This window comes from Pinus tabuliformis, chromosome J (genome assembly GCF_031772625.1).
Source record: "Pinus tabuliformis cultivar Carrire ecotype Pingquan chromosome J, CPIR1, whole genome shotgun sequence".
NCBI lineage: Eukaryota > Viridiplantae > Streptophyta > Pinopsida > Pinales > Pinaceae > Pinus > Pinus tabuliformis.
In genome coordinates this window covers 1151894059-1151917549 of record NC_142295.1, presented here as the reverse complement: position 1 = coordinate 1151917549, position 23491 = coordinate 1151894059, and the positions used below count along the sequence as shown (strand labels likewise).

The 23491-nt window shown below is 32.0% G+C and overlaps 1 pseudogene; it reads right to left on the bottom strand.

The window, feature by feature from the left end:
• Positions 1 to 12907: 12907 nt before the first annotated feature.
• LOC149231166 (bax inhibitor 1-like) overlaps positions 12908 to 23491 on the bottom strand; it is a 57150-nt pseudogene continuing 46566 nt past the window's right edge.

Here is a 23491-nt window from a genome sequence, read left to right as displayed (position 1 = left end):
TATCCCTGGACTATATGTGCACCACATTGAGTTCTGTGTAGTCTACACTGATCAAGGAATGCGAAGGGTTCATTATGTGCATTGAATAGTCTATGCAATGGCGTGTTGAATTTGGTATGACACCTTATTCTATTTGATGAATTCCTTTTATCTAGTACGTTGGTCATTCTGGTCGTACGTACAATTGTGTTTGAATGTTGCACTGAAAAGTTGAGAGTTGCGTTGACGTTCTTTCATGTCAGGGATGAATTCATGAAAAGCATTGGTCCGATATTTTTTTACGTGGAATGAAATTTTATTTTTTATGGCGATATATTATATGGTTGAGAAGTGGAAGGTATAACATATATATTGTTTTTTATCAGCAGAAGTTTTTTTTTCTTACAGAATGCATTCAATCATCTCCATGGTAAGAATAATTCTCACTGGCAAGGAAAACTATCTTGAATGGTCCCGAATGATAAAAAACACCCTCATCTTCAATGAGTTGTGGAAAGGAGTGTGTGTCAGAGAAGGAGACAATGACCCAATACAGCCTACCTCAGACAAAGAGCTCGTCATTTGGGAAAACAAGAACAAAAAAGCTTATGCATTAATCGCAGCATCTGTAAATGAAGAGGTGAGTCACCATATTTCGTCATATTCAGCTGCCTTTGAAGCCCTACAAAAGCTGAAAGAACTCTATGACTCACATTCTGCACTTGAAGTTGTCCAACTCATGACTAAACTCTTCACTCTTGAACTGCAAAATAATGATCCTCTTGCTCTTGCATCTGAAGTAAAGTCTATAATGCATGATATCAAATCTACTAAGGTTGAGCTGGATATCCCTCTTATTGCTTTTCTCAAGGCACTTTATCCTACTTACTCCAATTATCTTGAGTCTTTGCAAGCAAATGGAAATCTCAAAGATATAACCTTTGACTCTCTTGTGAAAAAATTTGTTGAAAGAGAGAAAGCTTTTGGAAAGAAGACAACACATGAGTCTTCTGAAGAGACTATGTGCCTTGCTCATAAAGAAAAGCATCCTGCTCAAGATTCTACAAGAGGAAGAGGTGGACGAAGAGGAAAAGGAAGATATTTCAGAGGCGGGGGGGCAGACATTCTCAAGGAGAAAAGGCAGATCTGCACTATATTCACTGCAAAAGAAATGGATCACATGATGCCTCTACATGCAAGATACCATGGGAAAAAACTGAGCAGAAAAGAAACCAACAGAAAGGTAAAACTAATGATACAGACAAAGGTAAAGCACCTGAATCTGCGCACTATTTTGAGGCACAATGTAACATTGGAGTAAATGAATATTTGTTTAATGCTTCACTTACTTCTTGGAAAAATGATTGGTTGCTTGATTCAGGAGCAACCTGTCACATGACTCATAGAAAAGTTTTTTTTTTAAGATTTCACTGACAATGTTGATGGAGCAGTATACTTTGTAGATCAATCAAAAATCAAGCCATCAGGGCTTGGCATAATCACGCTTAAACTGCCTGGTCTTCCAAAATTTCTTCTGGATTATGTTCTATATCTCCCACAGCTCAAGAGAAACTTGTTGTCCTTGGTCCACATCCGCCAGCAAGGTCACTCCGTTCATATGTTTGATGGCAAGCTTGAGGTAAGAAAAGCATCTGACCACTCACTTGTCATGAGGGGAATAGAAGAAGAAAGGCTTCTTAAGCTGCAAGGAACATCTGATCATGCACAAAATTTCTCATACAATTCTCATCATGAATAAGGTACACTTCCATCAAGTTTATTATGGCATGCTAGATTTGGACATTTAAACTATGACAGTCTCCGATTATTGAAGAAAAATGGTGTTGCTGGTTTGCCTACAATTCCTAGGAAACTTAAGCAATGTGATGCTTGCATTCTAGGAAAGCATAACAAACAGTCTTTTCATGATTCACATTCAAGAGTACATAGGAAGCTTGAACTCATTCATTCAGATTTATGTCATCCAATGCCTGTTCCTTCTGCAAATGGAAATAAATATATAATGACATTTATTGATGACTACACCAGATGTGCTGGGTTTATTTATTGAAGAACAAATCTGATGCTTTTCAAACATTCAAGAATTTTCATAAATGGATTGAAAATGATGAACAATCTCATATTGGGTCTATTCGCACTGATAATGGAAAAGAATATACATCAAATGAATTTGAAAACTATCTTCGCCAACATGGGATCAAACATCAAACAACTATGCCTTATAATCCCCAACATAATGGTGTAGCTGAAAGAATGAATAGAACAATCTTGAATATGGTACGATCCATGCTTTTCTTCAAAAATGTAAAGATAATGTTTTGGGCTGATGTTGTTCTATGTGCTGCATATATAAAGAATAGATGTCCATCTAATGCTTTATGAAACAAGACTCCTTATGAATTGTGGTATGGACATGTTCCTTCGGTAAAACATCTCAGGGTCTTTGGTTCCACCTGTTATGCTTTGATACCAAAGGTACATAGAAACAAACTTGGTACTAGAAGTCGTAAGTGTATCTTCATGGGGTATTCAAACACCTCCAAAGCATACCGCCTCTATGATGAAGTAAATAAAAAGTTTGTTGTATCAAGAGATGTAATTTTTCTTGAATCATCCAAATCTGACAATGTTGTTGAGCGGCAACTTTATCACTTGGATAGATTCGCAAAAACAAAATCATTTCAAGAATTTGATAATCAGATTCCACATCTTGAATGGGGGATTCCTATTCTAGATCAACATGTGGAATCTTCTTCTGAAGAACACTCTCCCCCAAATGAAACTCCAACAACGGATGATGCTTTAAGTGATGTAATTAATAGAATTGGGAGACTCAATCTTGATTCAGTCCCAACTCAATCAACAGAGTAGCCTAGACCATCTCAGAAGGGTCCCCCAAAGTGGCTGACAAAGAAACTTGAAAGTGTTCATCCTGATGAAATTGGAAAAACAGGAACCATAAATTCAATCCGACAAAATGGAGGTGATATAGATGACTCTAATTCACCTGTTGATATGGATGTTTCTTATGATTGTGAATTGAACTTGTCTACAGATTTTGAATGAACTTCCTTCAAAGAAGCTACCTCTCATGATGAATGGAAAGAAGCAATGCAAAAGGAGTATGATGCCCTCATAAAGAACAGCACTTGGAAGCTGGTTGACCCTCCATTTGGAACCAAACCAATTGGCTGTAAGTGGGTCTACAAGAACAAGTACAAAGCTGATGGCTCACTTGACAAGCATAAAGCTAGGCTTGTGGAGAAAGATTTTGCACAGAAGGAAGGGGTCGATTATGAGGAAACTTTTTCCCCCACAGCAAAATGGGCCACCATCGGGACACTCTTTACACTAGCATCTCAGAACGGTTGGAAAGTCCATCAAATGGATGTAAAAACTGCCTTCTTGAATGGAGACCTAAAAGAGAATGTTTTTATGTCCTAGCCTGAAGGATTTGCTGTGAAAGGACATGATCATAAAGTATGCAAACTTGTGAAGTCCTTGTCTGGCCTCAAACAAGCACCGCGAGCCTGGTATGAAAAACTAACTGAGCATCTTCTGAAACTCAACTTCAATCATTTTGATATTGATGATGCAACTTTATTTGTCAATAAAGTTGGCAAAACAGTTGTATATCGTGTGGTATATGTAGATGATCTTTTAATGACAGGGAACAATGAAAGCAACATTGCATCCATAGAGAAGGAATTGGGGAAAAGTTTTGAAATGATTGATTTGGGTTATGTTCATTACTATCTTGGCATTAAAGTAACCCAACATCCAAAGTCCATATTTCTTTCTCAAAAGAAATACATTGGAGATTTGTTAAACAGATTTGGCATGACAGAGTGCAATCCTCTTACTACTCCAATGGAACAAAACTTAAAGCTCACATCTATTGAAGGAAAGGAATTTGAGGATGCAACAAAGTATAGACAGCTTGTAGGAAGTCTCAACTACCTTATTACTACCAGACCAGACATTTGATTTGTTGTTGGAATCCTCTCCAGGTTTATGCAAAAACCTTGTGAGGGACATTGGTCTACTGCAAAAAGCGTTCTAAAGTACTTGAAGGGAACTCAATACTTTGGAATCTAGTACACACAGGTGGATGACTTCAATTTGATCGAATACTCTGATTTAGACTTCGATGGAGACAAAGAAATTGGGGTATCTACTTCAGGATATGCTATGCTATGAGTCTTGGATCAAGAGCTGTCTCCTGGAGATCACACAAGCAATCAGTTCCATCATATTCCACAACAGAAGCAGAATACGTGGCAGCAACTAAAGCAACAAAAGAAATTGTGTGGCTCAGGAAAATTCTTGAAGATTTACAGGTAAAACAAGTACAATCAACTCCACTCATGATTGACAACACCTCTGCAATAAAGTTTTCCAAGAACCCAAAATTCCATGATTGAACAAATCACATTAATACTAAATATCATCTGATCCGACATCATGTTGAGGCCAAAACAATCCATCTCCGTCATTGTTCCACAAATGAGCAAATTACAGACATCTTCACCAAAGCTCTTGGAAAGGAAAAGCTTGAAAGATTCAGAATGATGCTTGGACTCACCAACATCCCTTCAGATTAAGGGGGGAAATGTTGACACCTAATCCTCATGATTGGGTGAATTCATGTAAATAATTAAATTAGGAATGTGGACAGTCATCAGAAGATGAACTGAACTATCACATCCTTTTGTATATAACAATAGCATGCCTGATGGAATATAACGAATCAGTTTTCTACCAAAACAGAGTTACTCCTGGCCTGACAGTTTATAATATTAATCCTTAGGTTTAATATAAATCCCCTGGGATTATAATCATGGTAAACCTTAGTCAACCATGCTCCAATGTCACATTGTGACAAAGATTGTCTCAATAAGAAAATGAACCATTCTCAATCATTGTTAACCATGGTCAACAATGGTAAACCACTGTCAATCATCATAGACCATGGTAAATCATGGTTAGTCATCGTCCTATGTCACATTGTGACAATATCAAGATCAATCATCATCCAACATCGCATTGTGACAAATATTGTCTCAATATGAAAATTGACCTTGGTAAACCTTAGTCAACCATGTTTATTTGAGGGTTTATAATATTTATTTTAGGGTTTATTTACCTTCGGATTATAATATTAATACCTTGGGCTTATTAATCCATGGGTTCATAGTCCTAGGTTATAATATTATTCATAGGGTTTATAATATTAATCATAGTGTTTGATAAAAATCGTCTGGGTTTATAATTATTGTCAACGATGGTCGACCATGGTCCAATGCGTCATTGTGAGAAAGATTGTGTAAATATAAAAATCAACCATGGTCAACCATGGTCCAACATCACATTTTGACAAAAATTGTCTCAATATGGAAATCAACCATGCTCAACCATGGTCAACGATGGACCAATGTCACATTGTGGCAAAGATTAACTCAATATGAAAATCAACCATGGTAGACCATAGTTAACCATGTTTATTTTAGGGTTTATAATATTTATCTTAGTGCTTATATACCTTGGGTTTATAATATTAATCCCTTGGGTTTAATATTATTCCCTTTATAATCCCTTGGGGTTTTAGTATTAACCCCTTCGGCTTATAATATCAATCCCTTGGGTTTATTAATTTAAGGTTTCGTATTCCTAGACAAAGATTGTCTTAATATGAAATTGAACCATGCTGAGTTGTTGTCAACAATGGTAAACCATTGTGATTCGTCGTCAACCATGGTAACTCATGGTCAACCATGGTCGAATGTCACCTTCATCTAAAAAAATTTCAAGCATTGTATTGTGACAAACATTGTTTCAATGTGATAATAAATCTAATAATGTTTGTTGCAATGTTATATTTCATTGAAATTTATTCTATGTTGTAATGTAACATTAGAAAATTGTAGTTTAATATTAGGTTTCTAATATTGTGTTTAATATTAGATTTATAATTTTAGAGTTTAATATTGGGATTATAATATTAGGGTTTTTATTATTGGGTTTAATATTAATCCTAGGGTTTGTAATGTTAATCCTACTATTTATATCAATCCCTTGGCTTTATTAATCCCCTAGGTTTATAATAATAATACATTCGGTTTATTAATCTCTTAGCTTTATCAATCCCTTAGGATGATTAATTGGTTGGGTTTATGATATTGGGACAATCTCTTAGGCTTATTAATCTCTTAGGTTTATTAATAGCTTAGGTTCATTAATTTCTTCGGTTTATTATGCTGATCACTTGGTTTTATTATATTGAGACAATATTTCTCATTGTGAGAAAGATTTGTCTGAATATGAAAATCAACCATGGTCTACAATGGTTAACCATGGTGCAACATCACATTATGACAACGATTGTCTCAATATGAAAACCAACCATGATCAACCATGGAAAATGATGGTCCAACGTCGCATTGTGGCAAAGATTAGCTCAATATGAAAATCAACCATGGTAAACAACAATTAACCATGTTTTTATAATATTTATCTTAGTGTCTATATACCTTGGGTTTACAATATTAATCCATTGGGTTTAATATTATTCCCTTGGGTTTATAATCCCTTGGGGTTTTAATATTAATCCCTTGGGTTTATAATATCAATCCCTTCGGTTTATTAATTTAAGGGTTCATATTCCTAGACAAAGATTGTCTTAATATGAAAATGGACCATGGTCAAGTGTTGTAAAATAATCAACCATGGTCTACCATGGTCAACGATGGTGCAACGTCACATTATGACAAAGACTGTCTCAATATGAAAGCCAACCATGATCAACCATGGACAATGATGGTCCAATGTCGCATTGTGTCAAAGGTTAGCTCAATATGAAAATCAAAAATTGTAAATGACAATTAACCATGTCGTTTATAATATTTATCTTAGTGTTTATATACCTCGGGTTTATAATATTAATCCCTTGGGTTTAATATTATTCCATTGGGTTTATAATCCCTTGGGGTTTTAATATTAATTCCTTGGTTTTATAATATCAATCCCTTGGGTTTATTAATTTAAGGGTTCATATTCGAGAGGAAGATTGTCTTAATATGAAAATGAACCATGGTCAACTATTGTGAACAATGGTAAACCATTGTTAGTCGTCGCAACCATAGTCAATCATGATCAACAATGGTCGAAGGTCACATTTGTCTGAAAATTTGTCAAGCATTACATTGTCACAAACATTGTCTCAATGTGATAATCAATCCAATAATAATGTGATATTCAATGTTGTAATGTGACATTAGAAAATTGGGGTTTGATATTAGGGTTTGAAATATTAGGTTTTCGAATATTTGGTTTCTAATATTGTGTTTAATACTAGATTTATTATTTTAGAGTTTAATATTGGGATTATAACGTTAGGGTTTTTATTATTGGGTTTAATATTAATCCTCAGGTTTTAGTATAAATCCCTTGGGTTTATTGTTCCTTTTGGTTTATAATATCAATTTCTTGGGTGTATTATTCCCTGGCCAACCATGGTTTGTTATGAGTCAACCATGGTCCAATATTGAATTGGGATAAGGATTGTCCCAATATGAAAATCAACGATGGTCAATCATGTTTATTTTAGCGCTTATAATATTTATCTTAGGATTTATATACGTTGGGTTTATAATATTAGTCCATTGGGTTTAATATTATTCCCTTGGGTTCATAATCCCTTGGCGTTTTAGTATTAATCCCTTGGGTTTATTATTCCTTGGGTTTATAATATCAATCCCTTGGGTTTATTTTTCCCTTAGGTTTATAATATCAATCATGATTAACCATTGCGAGTCATATCCAACCATGGGCAGCCATGGTTGATGTCGCATTGTGACAAGGATTGTCTCACCATGAAAATAAACCATGTTAATTTTAGAGTTTGTAATACTTATATTCGGGTTTCAAATATTAGGTTTCTAATATTGTGTTTAATTTTAGATTTATTAATTTAGAGTTTAATATTGGGATTATAGTATTAGGGTTTTTATTATTGGCTTTAATATTAATCCGAAGGTTTTAGTACAAATCCCTTAGGTTTATTGTTCGTTTGTGTTTATAATATCAATTGCTTGGGTGTATTATTCCCTAGCCAACCATGGTTTGTTATCAAGTCAACTATGGTCCAATATGGAATTGTGATAAGGATTGTCTCAATATGAAAATCAATGATGGCCAATCATGTTTATTTTAGTGTTTATAATAATTATCTTAGGGTTTATATGCGTTAGGTTTATAATATTAGTCCCTTGGGGTTAATATTACTCCCTTGGGTTCATAATCCCTTGGGGTTTTAGTATTAATCCCTTGGGTTTATTATTCCTTTGGGTTTATAATATCAATCGCTTGGGTTTATTTTTCCCTTAGGTTTATAATATCAATCATGATTAGCCATTGTCAATCATATCCAAGCATGGCCAACCATGGTTGAATGTCACATTGTGACAAAGATTGTCTCACCATTAAAATAAACCATGTTTATTTTAGAGTTTGTAATATTTATATTAGGGTTTACCAATGTTGGGTTTATAATATTACTGTATTGGGTTTAATATTATTGCCTTGGGTTCATAATCCCCTAGGGTTTTGTATTAATCCCTTAGGTTTATTATTAACTTGAGTTTATAATATCAATCATGGTAAGCTTTATTAATCTCTTATGTTTGTAATATTGATCACTTGCGCTTCTTGATCCCTTAGGTTTTTAATATTTATCCCTTGGACTCACTAATTCCTTGGGTTTGTAATATTGAATGGTTGAGTTGTTTAGTTCCTAGGGTTTATAATATTAATAATCCCTTTGGTTTACTAATCCTTTGAGTTTAAAATATTAATTCTTAGGGTTTATTAATTCAACCATCTTTATTTTAGTATTAATCCCTTGGGTTTATTATTCCTTTGGGTTTATAATATCAATCCTTTGGGTTTATTATTCCCTTAGGTTTATAATATCAATCATGGTCAACCATTGTCAATCATAGCCAACCATGGTCAACCATGGTTGAATGTCGCGTTGTGATAAGGATTGTGTGACTATGAAAATAAACCATGTTTATTTTAGTGTTTGTAATATTTATATTAGGGTTTACCAATGTTGGGTTTATAATATTAGTCCCTTTGGTTTAATATCATTCCCTTGCATTCATAATCCCTTGGGGTTTTAGTATTAATCCCTTGGGTTCATAATATCAATCCCTTGGGTTTATAATATCAATCATGGTCAACCATGGTCAACCATAACCAACCATGGTCAATTGTGGTAAATCATGGTCCGATCTCACATTATGACAAAAATTGTCTCCACATAGGGTTTATATACCTTGGATTTATAATATTAGTCCCTTGGGTTTAATATTATTCCCTTAGGTTCATAATCCCTTGGGGTTGTAGTATTAATCCCTTGGCTTTATTGTTGATTTGGGTTTATTATTCCCTGGTCAACCATGGTCCAACATGGAATTGTGATAAGGATTGTCTGAATATAAAAATCAACGATGGTGAATCATGTTTATTTTAGTGTTTATAATATTTATATTAGGGTTGATATACATAGGATTTATAAAATTAGTCCCTTGGGTTTAATATTATTCTATTGGGTTTTAGTATTAATCCCTTTGGTTTATTATTCACTTATCACAATTCTAATTATTATTGGACCATGGGTTGTTATTATGAGTTAATAATAATAATAATAATAATAATAATATATTATTATTATAATAGTAAAATGACAATATAATATTATTATCCATTATTATTATTACTGATTAATATTAATATTATAATATTAATACAATAATCATAAGAATATGGTTGTCATTATTTATAAAAATTAACGATGGTGAATCATGTTTATTTTAGTGTTTATAATATGTATCTTAGGGTTTATATACATTAGGTTTATAATATTAATCTCTTAGGTTTATAATTCACTTATCACAATTCTAATTATTATTGGACCATGGGTTGTTATTATGAGTTCATAATAATAATAAAAATAATAATAATTATTACTATTATTATTAATACAATAACTATTATATTATTATTATAATAATATAATATTATTATGAGTTAATATTATTATTATAATATTAATATAATAATCATATAATAATATATGCTAAATATATAAGAATATGGTTGTTATTATTTATATAGTTATTAATAATCATCAATAGTTGGTGTTTAAAAAAATACACATAATAAGCATTAATGTTCTTGATACAAGCCTATCGACGTATATCAACCAGATTGGAAAATGTGGTTGTATGTATGCTTCATATACGCCTATCGATGTATCTCAACCATATTGGTAAATATGGTTGTGCTAGTTATACTGTAAAGCATTTCCTTTGAGAAAAACACCCTTAAATGTCATCTTGCACCATTTTGCATACCATTTTCCTTGTGAGATATGTTGTTAGATGATTAAAGTAGCATTCTTAGCCATCGAATGATCTCATAACTGTCTCAGGGATTTGACTTGATGGATGATGTCATAACCATCTCACAGATCTTACTTGATGGATGACGTCATAACCATCTCACACTTCTGCCCTCACAAATCGTGTCACAGTTAATTAACGAGCATCATATATACTCGCTATGAAAAATAGTTAAGGCTTTGTTTATTTTATGACCTAGAAACTACATTAATTATTTGTTCTCTTCTCAAAATGCTAATGCAATCAATCTTCATCATGTACCTCTTACAACGCCCTTTAGTTTACTATTCTCTGTATCAGTCCAATGAAGTGTTTGCTTCATTCTATCCACTGAAATATATTATGGATAAACTATTTTAGTTCATTCAATATATCGTATGTTTATATAAAAGTATTTGATAGGCCTCAAACATCAGCCATGGCAAGAATCCCCACCATCTAGTGAAAATATGATAAAAATTCTAAGTATTGATGAAGGAGTTTGAGGGAATATTCCAGCAACTATCCTTGATTTCATGGAGGCAAAGCTTAAGGTATTAATTAATCTAGCCCAGATTCAACTTGGAAAATATTAGATTAGGTTTCAATAACATAATATACAGTATTATCACATATGAAAAAGTGTCTTGTGACAATTTCTAATAAATACTTCGATGGTCTAGACTTATTATTTCAACTTGATTATAGGAACCAACACTGGGGTATTGAAACATAAATCAATCTGATTGAACCAGTTTGTAGTTCAATAAAGTGTTTTTTTTCGTAAAATTTCGGTGATATTATTCATAATGAGATTGTTAATTTAACATATATTTTAAAATATAAAAATAGATTTAGTTGTTAGAAATGTTTATGAAAAATAAGTTTTGTTGTTTGATTTTTTTTTTTTTTTATTTGGTTCAAATTGTCACAAATGCATGTGTAGTTATGTAACTTATTATCTAATTTTACAATACTTTTATTATATTATTATTATTATTTTATGTAATTTTAATGTCATAAGCAAGACAATATGAGACCCCCTTGTTTCTAGGACAAGGGACCCAACTCCGCCCAACGATTTGATTGCTAATTCTATGAAGACATATATACTCGATCCCCTTAGTTTTGAACATTTGACATCTTAAGAGGAAACACATACTCTCTCATCTCTCTATTTATTAGTTTGTCTTCTTTTTCTATTTAAATTTTATTTTAAAATTTAAAATAATAATAATAATCATAATAAATTTAAAGCATCTCCCACCATTTACATTTTCATGGCATTTAAAAACTTTGTTAAAAAGGTCCATGCCACTTTTAAGATTTACATTTTGATAATAGTGCAATTTAATCAAAAGCATTAGTCAAAGCCATTAGAGACGTTCACATTTCAACCGGTTTTCAAATATTTAACGATCACTTTTTCATTAAACAAAATGAGTTTGACATTTCATTCTTTTATAACCATTCAAGTTTCTTTATATATTAACCCTCTTTGTTTCCAAGCGATTCATAATTTTTTCACAGTGTGTTCCGTTGTTTTATAACACTTATGCTTATATATATATATATATATTAACCTTGGCGATTCATAATTTCTCCACGACACCCAACAAAAAATAGAAATACTCCATTATTGTTTTGTTAGCAAATTTGGATAATACAAATCGTATTGTAAAGATTTGTTATTCACTACTCATTTTGTTTATTTTTTTTCATTTCAGTTAAAACAACCATTATGGTTTTTATATATAATAACTTTATGATTCATAATTTCTCTAATACACCCAACAAATAACACAAATACTCTACAATTATTTTTTTTGCACATTTGGATAATACAATTGGTATTGTAAAGAATTGTTATTCACTACTTTGTTTATTTTTTTCATTTCACGTAAATAACACAAATACTCCATTATTATTTTGTTGGAAAATTTGTATTACAGATACTCCATTATTATTTTGTTGGAAAATTTGGGTAATACAAATTGTATTGTAAATAATTGTTATTTACTAATAATTTTGTTTATTTTTTTTATTTCATCGAAAACCCAACAAGAGCCTGCGTAGGTCAAAGAGGTTGGCATTGGTGAGATCGGATGAAACTATTCCTAGTCTTCCTGATGATGTCATTAGAGAGTGCTTGCTCAGAGTTCCATATAAATCACACTAAACCTCAAATTTGTGTGCAAAAAATGTAAAGATATAGTAAGTACTCCAGGGTTTTATAACTACTGGATGACCTCTAGAACGAGTGACCATCTAATCTGTACGATTCAGTATTTCTTGCTTCTTCCACGTTTCCACGTTCCGTCTACATTTCTATGGACGCTCAGACACTAACACTCATATCATTTCATTTTTATTAATATACGTTTTAGTAGATGCAATATCATTTCATTTTTATTAATATACGTTTTAGTAGATGCAAATAACTTTAGATTTTTCTCAATTGTCTAAATTGCCGAAGCACCACCAAAGATCGAAGATGCGAGTTGCAGCCACATGAATGTACCGATACTGGAGCCCAATAATCCTCTTAGAAACAGGTACTCTCAACTGCTGGCTGTGATTGCAGCCGCGGAAAGAAAGGCAAAGGCCAAAGAGGTCCCGACAAATGCACTCAACATTATAGTGCCAAATTTTTTGAAATGAAACAAACTATTTCATCCAAATCCATCCCATTCATTTAGAAGAAACCCCTATCATTCACCATTGGAGAAGATTCACATAAAAAAATCAACAAAATGGCCTACATAATCAAAGAATTAAAGAACTTGCATCATTGCTCGAGTAAGTAGGAATGGATAAGAGTCAGATTACAAAACTCGTGCAAGCCCGGTGAGGAGCCTACCAATATTCAACAAAAGATGTAAATAAACCTCGATAGTTGATGTTACGAGGGCACAACTAAGCTACAAATAAACCCTTTTCATATGACTCTGCACGACAAGGCTGATATTTTTTATGTTCTTCAAAACATTGTAATCCCACGAAGAATGGCTGAAACCCTGGTTAGGAAATCCTCCACCATAATAAGAATCGCCCTAATAAGAACCGTATGAAGCCATTTCAACACTTGGAATACAACAAAAACAAATTGAATACCTAGAACTCAGAAACCTAAAGAAAGAGCAAGAGAAACGATTGCAACTGTGAATTAGAGATGATTCTTGGTGTTATGAATAGATACAAACTTTCAATAGATCCATGCAATCAATTACGATGAAACAAGATAAATAATTAACTATTATTTTTCTTGATGTTTTTATGTTTATGTTTAATAATAATTAGCTATTTTATTAACAATTTAATTTTAGGGAAGACCATTGTTCAATTCTCTAACAATGAATTTGAGGGTGAACAATGGTGCAAGGTGGCATTTAGTGGAGTTCTTCCCAAAGGGTGATCAACAATAAATATGAAGGAACCTCTGATTTGGAAGATAGCAAATTACCATTTATTATTTATTTACAAGGCATTCATGTTGGCATAATCAGACAAGGTTTTTAACTCCAACACATTTGTAAAGTTAAATGAAATAGTATTGAAGTAAGATTTCACTGTAGCATGTCATTTCCTTTTGTTGATATTTCTATCTTTCAACAGTTATCAAAAAAGCATTAATTAGTGCTATATTCTATTGCCTTACCACGTTTCCTTTGCAACATTGGCGCAATTGCTAGTGTTTAACACATTTTCAGTGGACCTAATGGTTAAACTAAGTTGAACACTAAAAAAATTAAAACTGAATGAAATATCATGGAATTTTAGTCTCTTGAATAATTTTTCAAAAAGAGATCAATTGGATAAATGGTAAAAAAAGAATATAATAACATCTTACAAATGTTACATATATACATTATTAATTTTTACAAATGTTACATATATATACATTATTAATTTTTATTTTTTAAATATTAGATGTTTTTTTTTAAATAAATTTTAAATTTACACTAATATTAATCAGTTTTTGTTATATTCGAAATTCCAATAAAAAATAAATAAAAAAATTTATATAAAAAAATTTTAATAAATAAAAAGTTTAGATTAGAAAATTATTATTATTTAATAAATTTGATAAATTATATATATATATATATATATATATATATATATATATATATATAAGATTTAAATACACAAAACCAATAATAATTAAAATATAATATTGAATTAGAATATTCTAAAACCAATATCCTCGTGAACAAATAGCTTCAAACAATTAGACATTTATCAGTTAGACGACAAGGTGTTGCTATGCGACGGATGAAATTAGATTAATTTCATTGAGTTCCAGCTTTGAATGACTACCATGCATTGAAAAATGAAATACATAGAGACTCATTTGACATTTAAGTGTATCCCAAAACTAACTAATATATATGCTACCAACGCTATTGAGGTAGAACCTTCAACTTTTTCTTCTTAAAATTAATCATAGTCCAGAAGCATACAACTTTCCAATTGTTGGGTTTTGATAATTATTTTGTCCTCTCAACCCTAGTATGGTAGTATGCCACACAATTTTATGTATTTGTTTCGGATAGTTATTAAAGTTTATTGTATGGCGACTGCTTTGTCTCCCAACTGGTAGGGAGGCCAGTAGTAAACTCTTATATATGAATTTTGATTAATAATTAATAAATATACTTTAAAAAAATACATATTTTTATTAAATTTGTGATTAAAATTAAATATATATAAGATATTTTTGATAGGATGGAGATTTATAAATTTTTTTTTTAATATTTAGGGTTTATAAAATAGTTAAAAAATAATAATAGTTATTTAATATAATTTTATATAAATAGAGTTAAAGTAATTGAAATTAAAATTTTCTTATAATTATTTTTTTATATGGGATATGTAGTGTCATAAAAAAATATTAATAATAAAATAAGACTTTCATGACAATTTAACTAAAATATTTTAATGGTCATATTAAATAATATAATATTATATCGACTTGATATATGTATTATTTATATCAATTTCATATATACGTACAAAAAAAGTATTTGAAAATAAAACAATACTAATAGTATGAGAGAGATGTGAAAATCATTCTAATTTTAATATGGAGTTGACATAATATTTTAAAAAATATTAGTAAAACAAATATTTCAATGTCCAATAGCTAAAATATTTCAATACAAATTGACATAAATTCATCTTAGCTTTATATCCATCATCCACCAACAAGGACCAAATTTAGATGAAAGGTTTTCATTTTTTTATCTATTATGCATTGAGAGGGATCAAAATTTGCTGAAATGTTTACAATTCTATGGATACGGATTTGATTTCTTTTAGTGCATGGTGGTTTAAACATTTCAGAGGCATGTTTCTATGTTGGAGGAACATGTGTAACTCTTTCCATTATCAACATGGATTCTAGATGTAACATGTCAAGAAGTAACTTAAATCCATCTTAATGCCAAATATATCAATTTTTGAAAGGGATCAAAACAAGGAATATTTGCACCTCTAGGGATTTGATTTGCCAAGAAATATGATATCTCACAAGATGGATTTTGGTTGAAATTTTTTAATGGTGTGTTCAACACTGTTAGGCTTCCTTTCATGCTCAACATGGAATTGACACTTGACATATTGAGCATCATCTTAATACTGGATTTATCATGCACTAATAAGTATTAAAAATTGAGGAAATATTTTCACTTTCAGGGATTTGATCGCTGTTGGAAAATGGTGGTTAAAATATTTCACTGGGAGATGCATAATCCCTCTTGTGCTTTAAGAGATACCTTTGATTTTTGACATTTGGGTTCATCAAATCCTTATACTATTTGAGTTTCCTTTTTCTCTCTCACTCTTTAGCAACCCACAATTTCTACTCAAATTTTGATCTAATAATATTCTTAATGTTACCCATGTTCTGTAAAAAGATATCTTCCTTTATCTCCCAATGATTTAGGAAATAATGGAAATCCTTATGCCATCCACACTTGAGTATAAGGTGTTTTTGGATGGTGTTACAACAATTTGAAGAAACCTCATCTCTTCCATATTTTATAGCCTCCTATTATACTTAAGATTCCTTGTCACAACCATGCCTTCAGTGGGGGAAAAACTTGCTTTAGCGTAGAGGATATGATAGAGTGAACTTGTTTTAATATTGAGATTATATGTTAGAAACTAATTCTAACTCTATTCTATCTTCAACCACTTCACCTGTGATTATTTTGAGATATTTCAATCCCAAACCTTCCATCTATATAAAATAAAATGGATGATCAAAGTCCTTAAGAATTTTTTTCATCCCATATCCAAATATCAATAGAGGTACAATTGTTATAATATCAATAACAGGATTTACATCCTACTTTTTTACTTTTTCTAACGCTATAATTCTATTTGATCTTCTGATGGATATGGATTTAAAGATATCTATAGTAAGGAATTATCTCCAAGTTGTTGTTGTCATATATGAAAGTATCAGATGAAATATATTTAGACTTTACCAACAGGACTTTTGTTTTGTCAATACTAACAACCATACTCACCTTGGGACATAATTCTTAAATGATTCTTAGTTTCTTACCAAGATCATAAGGATTCCTTGTCTAAATAAAACTATCATTAGCATAAAGAAGAAGAGTGATAAATGTACAAGTGAGAGTGAGACAAATAGATCCTACTTCTTCCAAAAACTCTTCTAACTTATCAATTTATATGAAAAAGATATTTGGGGACAAGGCACACCCTTCCTTGACTCCAATATTGTAGTTAATTTCCTCAAACCATCGCTCAGTCAGTGGCAATAAACTTCACAATAATATTCTCATGTAGCCCTGTCATATCAACTTGTTGAAGCCTCGAAATTGGCTGTGACAACATGGGGGATAACCACCTGATCTGGATGTTGAAACAAACTCCTTTTTTGTTTGGTATAGTGGCTCTGATCGGGGATAATGGGACCAGTTTCCCAAATAGAATTGATTTGACAATTTTGATGGGATGATATAAGATGTAACGGGAAATGATTCAACTAAGTGTAATCTAATCTAAGTATTAAACACATGGATATATATTAATCTAACATTATCTAACTATAAATATATCTTGGAACAAAATAAGATATGCGATCTACAATGATGTCTTACAACAATTGGTAATAAAGATCATTCAACAGCCAAAAGAAATGAATCCTTTTAATGATAATTGTTTTGGATAAATAGTTAGACAAAACAATTGAGAGAAATATATCGCATATAAAAAATCATTCATGTATTCAAAACGGAGTTAGAGCTAACATCATACAGAAGTGCAATTATGCAGAACTATAATTCTTACATTTCATACATAAAACAATTGAGAGAAGAAGTATTTCTTAATACATAAATAAAACATAATCATGCGATAAAAGTACCATATATGATAACTCTTGATCATGTGCTTCAATAAGATTGACCCAATTTCATTCAATCCAACACATTCTAAGAGTACAAAAGTGCATTTCAGTAGAGCATATCAGATATTCAAAGAAAAATAGATCATGTTCCATTCATTTCGACAAAACCTTCTCAAAAGTAAAGAAGTGTAATGTCTTGAAAAGAGTTTTTGATAAAAATTTTGGACCCCTCTCTAAATGCATGAGAGGGGTTTAAATACTAAAATACTTTACTCACAATAGATTATTACGAAAATAGATGAGGAGGTTTCAAACAACATTCCTCAGAACGGGCAAAAAATAAAACTAAAAATAAAATAAACTAATTACTATCTCCTTTGAACTTGAACTAAATTAATATGATAACTTGGTCTCTGAGGTCTCAAATATCGATCTTTGGCTTGAGCTGAGGCTGCTAGCTAATTGTACATTTTAACTACCGAGCAAATAGGGCATCTGTCAATGTTGGCACCATCTTTTGTGTAGAGGTTGTTAAACACCTCAAAGTCATCCACTGGCTTTGTGGTATTAATAGAAACTGCCGGTATGTCTTCCAATTCAACATGTTTAGCTATTTAATTTCCTCTTCATTTTCCTGCATTGTCTATTTCCACTGCATCTCTAGTTGTTTGACATTCGGTAGAAACCTTGGTACACACTCCTTAAAATTGATGGCACCATGGAGGTTTTCATTTACAACTTCTATTATGCTTCTTATTTCTCATGTTGTTATCTCTGTCACCCTTTCTACCGATTTCAATCGAGAATCCCAATCTGTAAACATAATATCTTTATGGGACTCTTCTAGTTTTGGTAGGTCAACCTTTCTTCCATCCTCTGATTCTTGCCAGGTGATAAATTCATAACATTTTTTGTGGATTTCTACATACTCAAACCTCATATCAATTACTTGGTTCGTCAATTTATCACTGTCTTGTAGTAAGGATTTATTTGCGATATCTTCTAACAGAATGTTTCCTCTTGCTTCTTTAAAAGGGAATTGAGGCTAACTGCTTCTTTGATGAATTCGTCAATCTGCGGGTTATCTATGAATTTATCCACCATAGCTTGAATTTGATGCATTTTTGAATCCTTTTCTGATAAGATGGCCTCATGCTACACTCTCACCTTACTCGAATTCCCTTAAAAGCTGGACTACTTGTTGCTCTGCCTGTTCATTGGTTTTTTCTTGTGCTAATTGTTGTTCTAGCAGCAAATTTTTTTGTTCTTTTTCCTTTAACAGAATTCGAACTTTTGTTGCCTTATCAATGCTTTTTGTGGCATAAGTTCCTATGAACAGTGATAGCTTTGTGAGATTCTCTGATGGGTCGACAGGCGTGTCCTTCGACACAACATCCATTGGTTCATTTTCTAGAGTCATAACAACAGTAGTGTCTAGTTTCCTTTTCTTCTTTTATCTTTTAACTATAGCCTTATGCGTAGGGCTATAGAATATATCTAATGGGGGTATCTCTTCAATTCTCAAGACAATTTTGGAAGTAGAAACAACAAGAATAATCTAAATATCTTGAGAACATGTATCTCCTTCTTCTCCTATTTTTGTATTTTCTTTATGCTAGGTTTGCTTGGGGTTTGCAGTTTAGATGTTTGCCCAAGATTTATGGTTGTATGGAGATTTTTATTGAATTTCTCCCATTCTTGTTCTAGGTCAGTGACTGGAGCTTTTCCTGACTGAGCTGAAGTAGAAGCAACCTCTGCCTTCTTCTTTTCCAAGGCCTACTTGACCGTCTCCTCTCTACATCCAGTTGTGTCTTTCATAGACTCTTTATTTGTGTTTCCTCCTCCATTTTGATATTGTTGTTTCGAGTGCTCTGACTCATGAGTCGACTTCCCTTGGGTTTCTTCTTTAGAATTTTCTTTGGAATTTCCCTCCAAGCTTATGCTAGGAGTTGGCTCTCTTATTGGCTCAATCTAGAATAGGTCCAATGGGACCTTTAACAATCTCTTATTCTTGTATACATGGAAAGCATTAATATCTTCTGGGGTCAACAATAATGATGCCATATGTAGAACTTGTGAAAATGTTTCTTCTTGTTGGAAGAGGTCATCAAAGGCATCCTCTTCATGGGTGAACTGTTTGACTTTTACCATAGTAGTAAATTCCTTAGCAACATGATTTGGGTCATATTGCCTTCTTGGAACTATAGCCAATTTTAGAGACATAATAATCTCTACTTCCTTTACTGCATGTCCATAATCGTGTAGTGTGAAAGCACTGCATTGTAATGGGAAGGTTGGCCAAATGGCTTTCTTCTGTTCTTCCAATCCTCTGGTTAAACTGACCTCCCCTACCGTCTGGTAAGCTATTTCTTTGGCTAATAGCTTGTCGAGGACATAATATGGGAGGACATGCAGAGAAGTAATGCTCCCAAAAACTCTAATGTTGGTGAATGTCTCTTGCCCGAACCATCTGGATACTGGAAAGATGTCTAATTCGGTTGCTTTAGAAAACCTAGGGGTTGTTCTATCAAAAACTGCTTTATGAATAAGCAGCATAGCACCCTGACATATTTTATAATAATTGGGGTGGAATTGAGATTCCCAAAAAAATTTATTTTATATATGGATGGGGAGAAGGTTTTGTACAATCCAATTCCATCCCATATTCGTTGATTGAGAACAAAAACAAATTGTGTTCATAACAAAAGCACTCATAAAGAAAGGGGGAAAAATTCTTAAAGAACCACTTCTCTTCTTTCTATATTCCATAATGGCACTTACAAAATTGTTTGATAAAATCTGACCCCAGTTCATAATTGTTGCATTAACTAATGCATCTATTAACAGGAGCCACTCCATCGAAAAATTGGTACTATTGAGTGTACCAAATAACCTACACATCATTGTTGTTGCAAAACTATGAGGGGGATAGATGGATGCTATTGAGTACATACTAGTTTTATCATGTATGAGTTTTCCTTGACTTGACCTCCAAGTCTATGTAATGTCCAATGGGTCCTCGTTCTCTTTAGAAAAATGCTGAAGGAACTCTTTGTTATAGAGCTTTTGAGGCTCTGGTAGCTGGTACATTAGTTGTAGATTGTCTGTTCAGAAAGAACCCATGACCTGTTGCCTTTTATTATTGAAAGTTTTGTCTAAGATGTCTACCTCATTAATTACCCATTTTACCAAATCTGTGCATGGTATTATCTTTGGTCTCATAGCTATTCGGTGCAAGAATGAACACGGTGTTTCAAAATAGGAGGCATCAAGTGACTCCTGAGCATTAACCGTGGTCTTTGTTACCAGTGGTCTAGGCTTCTCTTCTTCTAATAGGTTATACATGGCTTCCCATGTCGTAGTTACTCCATCCTTGCTACATGTGGTATTGGAGAAAAGTTGTACCATGTATGATTTCTCAGATGTAGTCACCTTTCCTTTCTTCACCATTATTTTTAATGATGTTTTCTACGGAGGTTTCATGAAATGGAGCAATGGAAGTTATCAGACAAACGCATAGAGATAATGACAGTGAGAATTAAATGATACCGTTAACCTTGAAAGGTGATAAGAAAGCAGCTTTTATTCAAAATGCAGATGAAAAGATATCAAATCACATTGATCCTCTCTTTAACATAAATTCCATTAAAATTATTAAATACACGCTAAAATCTTTTATCAATTACTTTATTACTCATTTAAACTACTACATCGTAAATGAGAAGGAAAAAACTTGAAGGTGGTGAGTTTAAAGTGTGAAATGCTGATTATGCAATTGCGATAAGATTATTGCAATATCACATTTTTGGTTGTGCACTTTTCCAGAGTTGTTTATAATTCTACGAGATAGGAGGTGAGCAACATACTTTTTATTGTTTAGAGTGCACTATGCCCAAATGAATAATTATTGCGTAAAGTGTATTTTTACTAAGTGTCAGACTTAACTTATAGTTTATGACATTTGTTTTTATCGAGTCCAGGTTCTATGGCAATTCACAAACCTTTATTGTTTACAAGATTAGCTTTTAAGTAAAATGTCATGATGCGATAGGCATTGACTTGCTCTACCACAATATCACAGTTCGCATATTACGACAGGCTTTGTGAGTTGTGCCTTTTGTGAAAGCCGGTATGCGATTACGATAGGCACTTCACTTTTGCAAGAAATGTTTTAAGTATTAGCTTGAAGTGGAAATTTTAATGATATCCTATGTTTATTATGGTGATCCTTTCCATCGCAATTTTTGAATCCTGATTGTTAATTAACATTTGACACACTTGGTCCAACGATATGTGATAAAAGCGAGAATTGCTAGTCTTAAAGGGATTTGATTTGATATCTTAATTTATTTCTATAAATTTAAAAAGAAAGCACTTAATTTCTAAGTTTTTCTTGGAGGATTTTTTATAAAGGGTCACCATTTATTAATATAATATTAACTATTAAATCAATAAATGGGGGGTTTGTTGAACAACACAAAAATTGGCGATTCACTAGAAAAACTAGCTATCTCTAATTTTGAAACTTCTAAAACTTCCAAAATAAAGATAGTTAAAAAAATAGTAATTACATTAAATCTACGATAAGTAACATTTCTCTGAATAAGAAAACAAAATGCACCTCATTACCATCCACTTGATATCCTCTTCAAAATGAAAATTCCTTTGTCTACATTAGTCTTTACTTGTTTTTAAAGATAAAGCGCAAGGCTCTTGTAGATTAGCTCTTCGATGTACTCATTTGCCAGAGTTAGAGACTATACTGCCAATAGGCATCCATAGCCTCGACAGGGTTACCTATTAGCCATTAATGGTTCAATATCCCATCGAGATAAGAGTGCAATTTTTAGAGATAAATTGATATTCATATACTTACTCTTTTTTCTTTCTTTTCTAAATAGTTTATTTTTTCTTAAAAATTTCATTTTTTCCTACTTAAAGATCATTGTCTTGGTTTGGTGGCTAAAATTAACAATTCCATTTACTGGTTGTAACTTAGTTGAACAAGCTGGCTCATAATGAGGCCCGTTGTCTTTTGATTAAAATTATCTCAAGCCATTACTCTGTATTGATATGAGTATTGGTAATGCCAGTTTATTATTTCCCTATGAACATGGTGAGTCGATTCTTGGTGAGACCTCTTATCCTTTAAGTTTAAGTATATTTTAGAATTAAACTCTAAAAAAGGAAAATTTTACTAGATAGGGAGAATCATTGACTCGTTAGATTTTCTAGATGAAAATTATAGAGTTAAAGGTGATTATCTACAGAGAGTCTTTGCTTTGTTAAAAATATTTTTTCTTGACTGGTGGTATAACAAAGGTCTCTTTATAAAGTTGATGTTTTACAAAGGACAAATGATTTTGGTGGAAAGAAAACAAGTTTCAGAGAAATAGAACTTAGCTTATGTATCAAATGTGAAAATTATCTTCTCAACAATATCTACTTATAAAAGAGAAAAATTAAAATATAAAAGAGATTTTCATTGAAAGTCCAAAAGTAAATACTATTTAAATTTTACTTTCCTGGAAAAAATTAAAGGCAATAGTGTACAAGGGATAGAAGAGGTTATCTTCTATGAAAAATATTTCTTTAAAATCTGGCCATTAACACGTAGAGAATATCTCTTGCCTAATAAACCTTGCAATAAAAAGTTTGATGG